This window comes from Erithacus rubecula, assembly GCF_903797595.1.
Source record: "Erithacus rubecula genome assembly, chromosome: 2".
NCBI lineage: Eukaryota > Metazoa > Chordata > Aves > Passeriformes > Muscicapidae > Erithacus > Erithacus rubecula.
Genome location: NC_136685.1, coordinates 71,248,709 through 71,262,936, shown reverse-complemented (window position 1 = coordinate 71,262,936; position 14,228 = coordinate 71,248,709).

Genomic DNA, 14,228 nt, shown 5'->3' with positions numbered 1-14,228 from the left:
CTGTACCTGGCCCTGTGCTGCTCATTATTCAGGTCTGAGCTTCTGTGATTTCCACTCAAGCAGTTGAAAGCAAAGCCTTGCAGATTTTGGTTTGCTCAAGACATCCCTCTGTGAATGGCAGCAGCAGAGGGACTGTTGCACAAGCATTTCCAGCATCTGCATGACAAACAGGACAGCAGAGGCAGTAAGGAAGTTTTAAGTCACACAAATGACTAAGTAAATGGCTAAAGGACCCCCAAACATCTACATAGTGATTTCACTGCATCATCAGTGGATACATGGACAGCTAAGGTCACTGCCTTCAAACACTGGCAGGTTTGGCTCTAATATAATTAATTTAGAACTAATTACAACTGACATACCAAAATCTGATGAGCCTCAATATTATATAGTAATTTAGTAAAATTTGAAAATAATCAGATCTTACCTTACGCATTTAAAAAAGAATCAAAGAAGAGGGATGTCCTCTGTTTAGAAAGCGAGAGATTTTTGTCAAAACCTGTGAAATTGTGATTGAAAATGTTAGTCTTCTGCATGCTGAAATGAAACTGCCATCTGACAATTTGATTGTCTTAGGAGCCATGATTAAAGCTTTCTTCTTAGAATTATGTTGCTGAATGGTTGAGTACTTAAACAGACAGCCTTCTCTGTGCTTTTAAAAATCATATTGGCAACCTTGAAAATCTAGTTGCTGCTTTTCCCTGCCTCTACCATCAGAGATGTTTATTAATTTGATAAGAAGTTTAAAAACTTTATTTACCAAGAATTGTAGATAAATGATTCTTTTCAGAGTTTTAAATGTACAATAGACTCTAAAAACCAACTTCATAAAATATTATTTGGACAGCAAAACCTTCCCTAGATATGCTTGCTCATATGCATGCATTTGGTATGCCTGCTTTCATGCATCAGATTAGGGAACATAAAAAGACCATGGCATTTCACAGCATAGAAGAATAAGAGGGGAAGGGGGAAGGGAATAATGAGTTTCTGAAGATAGCTGAAGTCTGAGAAGATATCAACTCTTTCAGGTTTCTGAATTCATACAACATACAACCTAGGATTGCAGCCAATAAGGCAGATGGTGATCTGCTGGTCGCAACATCTCTTGAACAGACTTTAACTCCATTCAAGATGCCTCATCACAGGTTGATAAGGGTGCTTTTTGGTGCTGTGACTTTTCTCTACCCAAGGTAGATGGTCACAGAGATTTTACATTTTTCTTATTTTTTGGGGGCTGGCTCTTCTTGGTTTCCAGAGTATCTGTCCAACAAAGTGTATTTGGCCTCTGGTATGAGGCCTATCTTGAATCCATGTCAGTTGCCAAAAACTTTCAGGTCAACTCCCTAACCAATATAAACTTCTAAGAATTCTACTTTGAAAGGTAATTTAAATATAGTCAATGCTTTGCTTCCCACAGTGCCTCCCTATCCCAACTATGAAAAAAATCCTTAGAAGACATGTTGAGGAAACTGGTGTGGTCTTATCTAGTTGCAAGGTCTTGAGATAACATTGTGTCACCAATGTAGAGAAAGTTCAGCATAAAAATAGAAGTCACTACTTAAAAAGGAACTATGATAAACATTCATCTCCAAGCATGTGCCCATCAGAGATAATTAGCATGTTTATTTTAAAGGTAAGTTTCACTATGGTGATTTTTTTACCAGAAACAGCTGATATATAATGCTTTACTGGCACTCAAATGGATTCCAAGTCAAGCTATTTGTCAACTGGAAATTTCCTCTTGCAACAGAAAAGTATTTTAAAGCTTCTCAGGAGTGAAATTCACGTAAAGGAATAAACTGTATATAACAGATTAGCAGTCCTTAGTTCATCTTCCTGTGCTGGAAATCTGGACTTCACAGCTCTGTGTTGTTGAGAACAGAGAATGGTTGAAAAATACAGCAAATAGTTTCTTTCATAATGTTACTTTCACTGGGAACTGCATTCATGGGAATGTTACCACCTCACAATACCAGCAGCAGTAGAAAATATTATTTACGTGAAACCACACAGACATTTACATCATTCTCTCCTTGAATCCCACAGCAAGCCACCTTTTGTCTGAAGTCAGAGCAAACAGAAGAAAATAAACATTGTGCTGGTGAATGTGATTAACAAGGCATAAAACATTACAGCCATGGTGACTCTTAGATGGGAATAGAAGCATAAATACCAACTAATTCTTTGTCTGTCCTGAAAACCAGGGCTAAATCATCCTGTTGGCAAAACTACTAGTACTATAAGTATACTCTTATAGGGAAATTGTCCCATGACAGAGTGTCTACAAGGCAGATTTCGTCATTTACCGACAATAAGAAAAGAGCAAACAGAAAACTGCTCAGAAACTGCCAGTGCTGAGAAGGAATGACTCTGCAGGCTGCAGATGTAGATTAACAGAGAGAGACCATCAGGAGCTATGACTCAGAGACAGTTTCAAAGCTATGGTTCTGAGATTTGGGTGGAAGTGTTCCCCCAGAATTTCTAAAAAACTATTCTTATTTCTTTAGTCTCTGCCCTGAAACAGTTTGTCATTTTTATCTCTGCCCATGACTCCTTGGTCTACATGCTTTACTTTCCATCTCTTGCCTGGACTTATTCTTGTCCTGCTGTCCCTCATTTTTAGTCTTTACTCTTAGTATTTATTTTTCTTCTTCCTCCACCAGAAGGCTTGAACATGGGATATTTGATATGCCAGGAGCTCCTGACTAGGGCTGTTATAACAGTCAGAACAGAGGGCAGCCTAGGTTGATGGACAACTGCTGATGGTCACATCTATGTGAGTTCCTACACCTGCCTGAGCTACAATTCCCACAGCAATACAGAGGGAACATAAGTACCATGTAAGGGCCAGCCTTTATCTACAGATAAAGGCACCAGAAGTGTCACTTGTAGGGAATGATTGGACTTTGGGTCACTCAGTTTTACTTCCCTATGTTAAACCTGTGACAAACAGTGAGGAGTAAAACAAACATTCATACATTTTTATCTACATAGCCACATACATATGTGTTACAGCCAAGTATTAAAATTCTTATGTATCCATGATTTCACACTGACTTTGCACTGTATTTATATCACTACAAAAGAAGCTTAAAAAATTCACCAGATTTTCAGCAAGTGCAAATCAGTTTAGCTTCACTGCAGTGCATTGCCTTGACTTTGGTGAATTTAATTCAGACCTGAATCACTGAAAGCCCACAGACTTGTATCAGCTAAATGTCTAAATTTAAGACACTCATAAAACAACTAATGCATTTGTCTCTTTGTATCGAAACAGGCTTGGGTGAAAGCAAGCCAATGAGTCTATCTGTATATATACTACTTTCTGCAGGACTGCCAAAAATTTTTTGTTCAGAAAATGTAGCTGACATGAAATTCTCCATGGGAATCAAACACAAAACTGTTAAAATTGCCTCTCTGCTGCTAATCACTTCTTCCAGTTCTCATCCACATGACTAAGGTTCTGTTTATCTGATAGCTAGAGTCAGAGTTCTATTATGTATTGATAAAGGAATTATTTATATTGAACATAATAATGAAATAACTGGCTGATTTCTTCCTGTCTAAGGGAAATGTCAATTTGCATTTAGTTTGGTTTTTTCCTTTAACACTCTGCAAGAAAATGCATTCATTTTTTAGAGAGCTACAAAGTAGATTTAAGCTGATACTCACTGCCACTATGCAGAAGGCAAATTGCCAGAACTGCTGACATAAATGAGCACATAATCTCAGTAACCCTTAAGACTCTCTGCAATCTATTCTGGCTTCCACGTTGGCATTGTGGATTTTGCTGCTAGCTGATCTACCAGACATATTCCAGCAAGATCTCTAGGAATTGCCTAAATTTGAGGGTTTTTACTTTAATTGTAACTCAAGTTTTACCAAGTAACTCACAACAGTGTGGTGGAGTCCTGCCTTTGAATGTAGAACTTTTGCTGCTGAGATTCAAATGTACTTTCCCTCTGCAACAAAGCTCTTCACCTGCAAGTAGTACACCACAGGAACAGAATGTGAGTGGGGAGGTGCTCAAGAAGCCCTTTTTGGGAGAATTTGACAAGGCAAGTGGTGTGCTGGGGCTGCTGCTGAATATGGGAAAGGCACTTTTGCCTCCCATCTACCCTCTCCACAGGAATGGAAACTATGTGGATCAGCAGTTGCCTATGTCCCTGGACATATCTAGGGTACTTGACAAGTATTCAGCCCAGGGACAGCTAAGAATAGCTGTGTTTACTAACACCTCTCCCAAATGACAGCCAAGAGCAGCAAAACAGGTAGGGGGTGAGTGGATAGGAGGAGTCAGGAGACTGCTTCCTCTTTCTGCTTCATTGAGTCACTCAGCATCTGCTTCCTTCTCTGTACAATGGGAGTTTCTAAGTGCACGCCCACTTTTGATAGCTGGATGAAAAGAGGTGAAGCATGTTATGATTAATTTTCATAAGCAGCTATTAGGCTTGCTCATGGTTTTGAAAAGCTCTGTCAAAGAGAAAATCAAACTGAGATCATGATCTGACTCCTTCCCCAGCTCTGTAAAGACTCATAGTCAGTGGACACTGAACCTTTTCATGTGGCAGGTTGATACCCCCACTCTGAGATATGATAGTTTCAACAATGCAGCCAAACTCACCGGTTGGGCATGTCAGAGAAGAGTAGTATTCCCACAGGAGAACTTGTTTGCCAGTCTTGGATATTCAAATTGGATCAGATAGGATCAGGATCACCCTCTGCTGTGGGCGAATTTCCTTCTGTCCTGTGTAAGGAGTAGCACAGGCATTTGTTCAAGAACATGACTTCATTAGGTGATGTGAAGGAACAAGAGTGCCAAAACAAGGTAGACTGGGGAACAGTTGTGAAAATGTCAAGCAAGGGAGGATCCACCATGACATGACATGAGACTCTGGAACACGTATCTGTGTCTTCTCTTCTTCCTCATTGTTCACATATGTGTGTGCCGTGCTCATCCTAAAGAAAATGTAGTATAATAAATGTGGTGTATTGATCAACCTGAGATTTTACCCAGCATTCTCTCCCAAGTAAGGGCCAGGAAAAGGATATTTGCAGCAGCTGACATTACTCTGAGGGACTGGGTGTCCCTCATCTCCCAGGGATGTGGTAGCAGTGAGCTTGAAGCACATCATCTGTCTCCCTGCCCTGTACTAGGCTCCTTTGCCCACTCCAGCCCCATGGGGGACAAAGACAGCACACCATGAACTGCAGAAACAGTGACTGAAATACCTTGCTCCATGGTGTGGGACTTTACACACACAGGGTGTGGGGTCTGGCAAGGGATGAGACTTGAGGTGTCTGACATGGAAATGATTTCCTACTGTTGCTTCTAAATTAAAGAAGAAAATAATTTTCAGGAGTTGATTCTGAACAGTGAGGAAGGATCTTGTCCTGAAGTGCCCTCTGTGAGTGAAAGCCTCTCTCAAACAACAGAGAAGATGCAGTGAGTGTGGCTTTCCCAGCCTTTGTGAGCATCTTGTTATCAGCTAGAGAAGTCTTTGAAGATTCTAATTAAGGTCTGACTTCACCTAAATATCTGGAGTCAGTAAAGATATGTAAGCATAGCATGAGCTGAGTTACACTCTTCATAAAGAGGAACTCAGCAAATTTATAACTGTCTTCTAGACTAGGCAAGGCTACACAAAGAAAAGCAGGTAAAAGAAAGAAAGAGGGAAGGAAGGAGGAACACAGAACAGAAAAAATGGGAAAAGGAGAGTGGAAAAAGGAACTTTCTTCTACAATGGACAAAGTTTTATTTTATTCTACTCTCATCCCTTCCCTCTATATCTATTACAGGTTCAATGTTGCTTTTATTTTGTCACTGAGCATTAAGTGTGCCAAATCACTTTGCAAAAAAGTCGTGAACCACAAATGAGCCTCAATTTTGATTTTGCTACAGTCACTAGGAAATCCATTTATAGCAGGGGCTAAAGATCATAGTGGCTTTTCTTGAGAAACATTACATCATTAGCAAGAAGGTGATTATAATGTGTTAGGCTGGGTTCTTAACTACTTAATTCAGTTTGGGTCTGGTGTAATTTTATTTTTCCACCAGTGATGTGGAATCTAGAATAACCCTTTTAAATCTCCTGTACAGTTAATCCAACAGGCTGCTGTACAGATATCAGAGCTAGGCTGGGCAGTTGCAGTCACTTTAAGATGTTTCTTAAGGAAAATAATTGTATTTAAAAGGAATAATACTTTCTGAAGACTTTTTTTCCTCTGTTCAGTCTAACGGAGCCCCTTGAGCTCTAGACATTATTGTATATGCCAGTATGAAATTGATATCTTTTTAAAAAATCTGCTTTACTTTCCTACCCTTGATGAAATGCTGAAGGCTGCAACATTGATATATCTGCTTCCCAGGGAAAAACGCAAGTAACTGGGGCTTTGAAACATATTTTGTAAATATTTCTGAAAGCACATCTAATACCTCTACATAATGTTTCTCCCTTTTGTAGTGCATGTGTTGTATCTTGTTACGAGACAGAAACCCCCAAACTGGCCACTGAGCAATGCTGTGGATCACAGGAATTTTTAACCATGTCCTCTCTGACCTGCACTATTGTGTTTGACAATGATAGAACAGTCTATAATCCTTAACAATAGAAGAGTTATCATATATATACACACAATCTTCAGACCCATTGCGAGCAATCTGTATTTCACTGCCAACAGGCACTACTGCTTCCCTTTAGGATGTTTTAGCATTTCCTCCATAAGCAACCCACCAGCTGATTAGGACTGAATTTTAGACCATCCCTGACATACCTTAACACATCACTTCTTGGCCTAAAAACTTGATGTGGAAAAAATATTCTAATATTAGATATATATTTATTTCCTTTTAGAGATATTTGTGAGTGATCAGAAGCTTTTTTGCACTTTCAGACATCAAAGTAGTGGTTTTAAAAAATGAAACAGTATTACTGCAGACAGAATTTATTTCTTTTTAAGGTATTTTATGTTTTTTAAAGATTATGGATAGAAAGAATGCTACTGTGCATATGAAGGAATGTTGTCTTAATATGCAGTTCTTAAAATTAATTTGGTAATGCTTTGTACTCTCAAATGAAACAATACAATACTGGAAGTTCAGGAAGAACTTGATACGAGAAGTACAGCCTGATATATGCAGAGTTAACCTTTGTGCCAGGAGGCCCTGGTGAATTTGCTCTGTGCTCCAACTCCTACAGCCAGAAATATAAACTTTTGTTCTGTTGGATGCTAGTACCTCCCTTCTTAAAAGTCAGAATGTGCTTGCAAGTGCAGTGAGCAGCCTAAGCGCTTATTTCCAAGCTGGAAAAAGTGTGTTACAGTGAGAGAGAAGGCTGTTTGTTTGGCTTGTTAAGAAGAAGATAAACTGATGTCTCTTTAAACCAGCAGGTAAGATATGAGTGTCTTAAAAGAAAAAAAATAGAATGAACCAAAAGGCTATTCAACAAAACAGAGAAGTGTGACAAGTACTAGTGCCTGGAAGTTGGATTTGGGCACATTGGATACGACACATCTCTTAGCAGCAAGGATGATTAATGGTTGAAACAAACCCCAAGAGGTTCTTTATCCTCTGTCTCTTGCCATCTTGAGTTCAAGCTGTAATGAAAGATGGGACTTCACCAAATGTAAGTCATTGAATTACTCTACAGACCAGCTAAATTAAATTCAACAATTTGCACTAAGCCAGAACAAATCTGCTGCTCATTCTCCCTCATACAGAGAAGTTTTTTGCTCCTTCTGTACAGTGGCATTTATGCCACAGTCCATGCCTACAGAACAGCATTTTATATTATGTCTGATGAAGCTTAGTCCACTGTAAATCAGAAGTTATAGTGAGAAGGACCTGTGATCTCTTCATACTGTCTTCTCAAAAGATGATGTCATATTAAGATCAATAACTGCATGGAAAGCTCAGAGAGAGTAGGGTGTTTTGAAGTCCCAAAGCATAGGTTTGGGACTTCAAAACACCCTAGTCAAAACTGAACTGTCCATGTCTTGGGATGACTACAATGCCTTAGCTATAAAATGCTGCTAGCAGCAGACCCTGGCAGCAAGGAGGTCTACCAGACTGACCCCTGGCTCAGCATCATGCTCAGTGAGGTTTGCAGAGCTCCCTGCTGCCACAGCATCCTTGCTAGCAATAGGCAGAGTGACCAGTGCAGCCCCATAGGAACACATGGCAGTGAGCACAGCATCACTGTGGGCCCAGAGCAGCTGGTCACTGTGCCCTGGGGCTAGGGCTGAGCAGGCAGAGCCCCTGAAAGGGAAAACCCACAGGCTGGCAGCATGCCCCTGCTTCAGAGCAGTGCCTCCAGAAACTGGCGATTTGTCACACTAAGCAGTTTACATCCATCTGCCATAATCATGTCAGGTGAAGCAATTTTGCAGAGCCTTTTTGTTGAATTCCCATATTTGGATATGTGCTATTGAGAGGCAAAGGACACATTTTTCATGCCTTGTGGTCTAGATTTGTAAATGAAGACTTGAAGGTGCCTTTGATGACTGGGAATTTATGACATTTTGGAAAACAGGTCATTAATCTAGGTGCCTATTTCTGTGCATGTGTTTCTAACTTTAGTCAGAAAGCAAGAAAGTAGTATCTTCCCATTTTGAAATGTAGAAGTAATGAAATTCAGGAGATCCTTCACTTACAGAGCTGTACTCCTCCATACTCTCTGTCTACAATCACCTTTGAATTCTTCGTTTCTCATTTGATTGGCCTGCAGGGTTGGATCTGAATAAACTTCTGTATGATGTGTGCCTTGGAAACAGTACTTTCTTTGTGTCAGATCTACTTCAAATTGTTTATGGTTTGGTTTTCTTTTTTGTCAGGTAACATCTAAATGCACTTCTACTATTTGAAAACAATGTAGGGACAAGTTTTGCACTTAGAAAAACTGCATTTGGGAATGTTTGTCTGGGAGGTGTTGACCCTGAAGGTGCTTACAAGGTAGAGTATGCTTCCTTTAAGATTTCCTCAAGTGAATAAATTCCACAGTGCCTTGCTGGATAACATTAAGTAAGGACACTTTTACACATTTCTTATTAACAGCAAGGTGTAGCTGCTATTGTGTCAGCCTGACTGACTGGCCAGGAGATGATTTTTCCATTCCACGTTATTGTATAAAATTGCACTCATAGGATAGAGAGCCATGGATACAAAATGCTGATGATTATTGTACTAGGGTCTGGTAGTCCCACTTGGTTTCCAGAAAGCTTTAATATTAATCACATGGTGATGCAACTTTCCCCAGCTGTGCTAACTGCTGTACAGGTGCACAAAAAATTGGTCCCTGCCACAAAGTAATATGCAATACATACTGAAACACAGTAATGTATAAAGGAATATAATGACCAAACAGAAAGGGGAAAGATAAGAAAAATGGTAAAAATGTGAGGTTTGTAGTTAACATAGCAAATATAAGGCCACATCACAGCAAGTGCATTATCCATATGCTAGTACTTGGCAAGTTTCACAACTGTAGTGAATTTAGAAAGGTCTGAAGGAAGTACCTTTGTGATTTTGGCTGGGTGTCTTCCCACAGTAAAGGAGTAGCATGAGATAAAGGTGAGGGTGTCTGACCGAGGGAAAAAAAAAAGCAATTAAAAAAAAAGCAAAACCTGGTATTAAAGGTTCATCTCACAGAGAAGAGTTAAGGCTTCATTATTTAGTGTAATTATTGAGTATTCCTGCACTGGCAGATGTGTTATTGAGCACAGACATGACAAAGAGCTGTCTAGGAGGTGAGACAGAAAAGAATTTCACCTGGATAAGTTTAGCCACCTGTAAAGGACATGCTTTAAAATGTAGCCCAGGGGTTCTATCTCTGAAATGTAAACCTACTTCCTAATATGCCCCCTATGGTTATTTCCTTCTTTACCCAGATGGGCAGGGCTGAGCTGTGACACCTGTAAATTGAAACCCACCTCCTTCATTGAGTTTGAGATATTTGGTTTAACACAGATGGAAAGATTCCTCTTCATGTAAATGAGACCACCAATTGTACCATATTTGACAGAAAAAAATAGCATAATGGGCTAAAGCAATGCAGGGCTTGGAGGTGAAGCCTATGCCAAAATCAACAGGCTAAAGCTCTGAGGAAGATAGGGGATAACAGAATTACCCTCAAAGGAGGATTCACCTCCCCTTTCTGTAGCCTTCTAAAATTATAGTTTAATCCTGTGACCAGATATGTGTCAATTGCTGTCTGCACTACCTATAGAGGAGCCAATACTTACCCTCTTGTAACTTTTAGATAATTTAGGTTAGCTAATATTAATACCACTCCAGGTTTCCACACAGGAATGCTCTGGTGCTTTCTGTTACTTTTTATTTGTACATATAAACTCCACTTCTATTCCGTACTCGTTCAAGATGAAGACCTCAAAGATGCAGCATTACTATGGCAAACTTGTAGAGGGGAAGATTGACTTTTTTTTTTTTTCTTTTATTTCACAGGTTTACATTAATGTTTTTACCTACAAGCTTCCTGAAGTATTTGTTTTAAAGCTGAAGCTCTCCACATACAGAACTCAATGCATATTATATGAGTTAAAAGAACTGCTATTGCTGGACCAAAGAAATTAATATCCATTGTATTTTCAGCTCACTGAATATTTCTCCATGAAAATCCTTTTGGTGCTTTTGGACTTGTTCTAAAAAAGTGAAATAAAAACAAAAAAGCCAAGAGCATGTTGACCCAGTTTGCTCCCGAATCAAACTTTTCTAACAAAAACTGCTCAGATGTGGCCAAACAACTTCTGCTAATAAGTGAAATGTACATAGGAGTTATAGTCATTGTGTGAGTGTGAAGGAAGATTAAAATTAATGCTCTTCTAATTTTCTATACAATGTATGCTTTGAAAGGAGTTATTTTTTCAGTCAAGTAATTACAGGGTGGAGAGAATGTGAGGCCAATGGCAGGAGGTTAATTACATGACCAAACACCCACTACATCTTGCTCAAAGAGCCCTGAAATGATTGCACATTGTTGTAACTAATAGCCTAGTCTGGACTGCTGGTTGGAGGGCTACCCTCAGCTTAAAAGAAATGCATAACTTCTACCTAAGAATCTTTATTATTTAAAAAAAAATAATGCTGTATTATTATTCAAAAAAATAATACTGCAATATTACAGAGAGATTAGCTAAATTTCTGGGGACAGAAGATGTCAGTTTATTTACATGGTCCACTTGAGGATTTTACATAGACTCTATTTCTTATGGCCAGGCAATTTCTCATCTTCTTTCACAATGCAGCAAATTGCAAGAATATAGTTTAAAGTAGATATCTGTAATTAAAAATAAAAACTATCAGAAAACTTTTTTCATACCTGCAGCAGCTCTGAACTTCACTTTAACTCATTTTATTTTCAATTATTTTGGATAGGCTAGGAGATACCATCTGATAATCTAATGTCTATACCAGTCATTAAATTTCTCCTCTATATTTCTGCTGTGAAAAAATCACTCCCTGGATGCAAAGAGTTTTCAAGAAAAACATTCAGTATTTATCTGAATACTGAAAAATATTGCAAGATATTAGGATAACACTGAGTGCTAACCTCTTACTGGGACCCAACTCTCTTCTCACGTGCTTCTGATTTCCAGGAGCTGTTCACCTGAGGACAAACACACATCTTGCTGAAGTCAACCTGAATGCCCACGACAATGCTACAAGGCAGTCAGACCCTCATCCACCGTGTTGAACAAGGATCACAGCACAGCTCAGCAAAGATAGGATAAAGTCTGTGCTCTGAACCTACAAACAGGTATGCCTGAGCACCCCATCTGGCAGAGGACCCTGCCTTGAGGCCAGATGCTGTTGGCTGTAGGGCCTATTTTATTAGTACAAACACAACTCTAGAGTTTTTGATCCAGGAAGTGTTCACTAATAAATAACTTTGAAAGATCTGTACATAATAAAAGTGAAGCATCTTCCTTAAGGGAAGTTTCTTGACAGTGTTTGTAATTTATCCATACATAAACCAAAAAGTAAGACACATTTATTAAGATAGCTGCCATTTTATACCGTTCTGTGCTTCCCTCTCCCTAAAAATAGAGCGAGGATAATTGAACTAAAAAACCTAAAGATTTCCAAAACCCAATTACATAACTTGCTACACTTCCTCTGTTTTCCCCTCTTACTTGTATTTCAAAGAGGTCAAGGTTATTAAATATAGGCTTCTGCCTTAATACAGTAAGAAAAGCAGGAACTAAACACATTGTAAAGATTTTTAATGTAATGTGAATTTCTCATGTAGCCTGTAAATACTACATTTACAAATTCAGATATGAAATTGATACTTTTATGTACACAGTGTATGCAATTCTTGTAGGTGAGATAGTTGTGTATTAAAAAACTTCTTGTCTCTCCCTGGTTTATGTGTGCCTATAGTGTCCCAAGCTGCAATACTTTTGTGGATAATTTATTTTCCTGAGTGGGTGTGTCATCCATACAGTTTGATGACCTAGGTTTGTTAATGTTGCTCTAACATAAATTTTTGCAGTGCATTATGCAAAATTACAGTTCTGGTACCTTTGCTCTCAAAACACATGCACACTTGGTAAGCTATGGGAAGGGTTACTTCAATAATTTCAGTCTTACATATGAATTTATAACTTTCAGTGCTGTTTGGACTTACACAGCATGGCACTATACAACAAATGCATGGCGCCTCAGAAAATTAATGCTGCATTCTGGCAACCATATGGGCAGCTGGCAACCAGCCAGGAGACCAGCAGAGCATGACCCTACCTTCATGCAAACCTTCCCTATGCAAGAGAACTGCTTGCATGGACTGCACTAGGCAAGGAGCAGAAATAAAGGGATCCTGTACGTTGTTGTTGCTCATAACCATCAGATCCCACAGGGACCGACGTATGGCAAAGTGATTAATGAGAGGAGCTGCACAGACAGCAGACAGACCCTTGTGGCAGGTAATCACATGGGCACTTGTGATGTCCAGGGAATCAAGAGGATTGCAAAGGCTTCCTTGTATATCTATGTTTCTTCTTTATAGTTCTCTCTTCTTGGTGCTCTCACCTGTGACAAAATTTTGCTTGCAAGCTCTACAGGGAAGGGCATTTATCTTATTTGTTCTGTAAAATGCGTATTATACATTGAGTGCTGAACAAACAATCAGAATAATGGCTTACAATAGCTTAGTTATCTTAAGCACCTTGAAAAAGAACACTTCAGCAAGAAAAGAAATTAAAAAAAAATTACCATCACTTGCAAGGAAAGCAGTTTTTGTTTCCCGTTCTTTTGCTTCACTTACCCTATTATTTCTTATCAAGTGTGTGATCTTCTAAAGACCTAAATCTAACTCTGCCACCAGCTTCAGTGGGAATACCTGCAGGTATGATAGCCTGAATTGGAAATGCCTCAAATAGGATTGTCTTCTTACTGCGTAAATGATAAAAATCTTACAAAGAATAGAGAAGAGAATTTAATTTAATGGTTTCAAGTAACTTTATGCATTACCTTAAATGGAAGATGCCTTGAGGACAGTCAAACACACAATCATGTTTATAATGCATTTTATACATATAATGCTTTCCCTTCATAAATATCTATTTTTTTTTACAACTGTTCAAAGGAATCATGCCACTCAGCAGGCTTTACAACAGCTGTTTTACTTCTCATTGCAGTGGCCTATAAAAAAAAATTGGGATTGTAAGTGAAACAGCACACATTTTCCACTGTAAACTAACTGGTACACTGTAATTTTATGCTTTAGTTCCCTGCACACTTGCTTTTCCAAGGAAATCAGAGTTTATGTTTTATCTTCCACAAGACAGTCTCTGTGTGCTGGTCCTGCTGGTTCACTCAGATATCTAAACTTTTGTCTATACTGGCATTTTTCTTAAATCCTGATTCTGTACTAAAGAAATCACTATTTGACTGTTGATGGCAACAACGTGTTCAGCAGGTACAAGCAGGCCTGGTGTTTTCAGTGCTGCTTCAGCACTGACCAGCTGATGGTAGAACTCATCAGCAGTACGGTTGCTGCTGGTATCTGACCATCAGTAGCATTTCCACTGCTGCCGCTACACAAAAATACATTGTAGTCACTTGGGGCTTCTGACAAGTGACATCTAAACATTATTAGCGCTCCAATTCTGCTCCGTTTGAGGGATTTGTTTGTATCCAGGCTGGAGTCTAGCTGTGGTTTAGAAATGCTGACTAGACACAGTTAAAATAGAAATAAATTCTCAGCTGA